We start from the raw sequence: 1,435 nt of genomic DNA on the forward strand, positions 1-1,435 counted from the left end.
GATAAAAGGGCCTTGACATACAAAGGGAAACCTATCAGAGTGGTTACAGACCTATCTACTGAAACTTGTCAGGCCAGAAAGGAATGGCAGGAAATCTTCAATGTGATGAATGGGAAGAATATGCAACCAAGAATTCTTTATCCAGCAAGTCTCATTCAAAATAGGAGAGATAAAGGTTTTCCCAAATAAACAAAAGTTGAGAGAATTCATCACCACAAAACCAGCCCTACAAGAGATCTTAAGAGGGACTCTATCTGGGAAATGTTGCAAGGAATAAAGGTACCATAGACATCAATACAAACATGCACTCTACAGGGAACACAATGAATCTAAACCCATATTTTTCAATAATAACACTGAATGTCAATGGACCGAATGCTCCAAACGACACAGGGTAGCAGAATGGATCAAAAACCAAAACCCATCTATTTGCGTCTACAAGAGACTCACCTTAGACCTGAAGACACCTTCAGATTGAAAATAAGGAGATGGAGAAATATCTACCATGCGACTGGACACCAAAAGAAAGCTGGAGTAGCCGTACTTGTATCGGACAAACTGGACTTTAAAGTAAAGGCAGTAACAAAAGATGAAGGACATTATATAATAATTACAGGGTCTCTCCATCAAAAAGAGCTAACAATTATAAACATTTATGTGCCAAATTTGGGAGCTCCCAAGTACATAAAACAATTAATCACAAACAGAGGCCATCTTATTGATAAGAATGTGCTAATTGCAGGGACTTTAATAACACTTACAACAATGGTTAGGTCAACCAGACAAAACATCACTAAAGAAACAGTGGACCTGAATGGCACACTAGAGCAGCTGGAATTAATAGATATATTTAGAACTCTGCATCCTAAAGCTAGGGAATTCACTTTCTTCTTGAGTGCACATGGCACAGTCTCCAAGATTGATCACATACTGGGTCATAAAATAGCCCTCCATAAATACAAAAGAATTGATTACACAATGCACACTTTCAGATCACAATGCTATGAAGCTCAAAATCAACCACAGGAAGAAGTCTGGAAAACCTCCAAAAATGTGGAGGTTAAAAACTACCCTACTGAAGAATGATTGGGCGAACTAGCCAACTAGAGAGGAAATTAAAAAATATATGGAGACACATGAAAATGAGAATACAACAATTCAAACTCTCTGGCACGCAGCAAAGGCAGTCTTAAGAGGAAAGCTCATTGCAATCCAGGCCTCTTTCAACAAACCAGGAAAAGCACAAACTCAAAACCTAACAGAGCACCTAAGGAAACTAGAAAGGGAGCAGCAAGAACACCCCATGCCCAGCAAAAGAAAAGAAATATTAAAGATCAGAGCAGAATTAAACAAGATAGAATCCACACACAAAAAAATTGAACAGATCAATGAAACCAAGAGTTGGTTTTGTGAAAAAATAAACAAAATTGATAAA

The sequence above is a fragment of the Suricata suricatta genome, chromosome 14, assembly GCF_006229205.1.
Source record: "Suricata suricatta isolate VVHF042 chromosome 14, meerkat_22Aug2017_6uvM2_HiC, whole genome shotgun sequence".
In the NCBI taxonomy this organism is placed as follows: Eukaryota; Metazoa; Chordata; class Mammalia; order Carnivora; family Herpestidae; genus Suricata; species Suricata suricatta.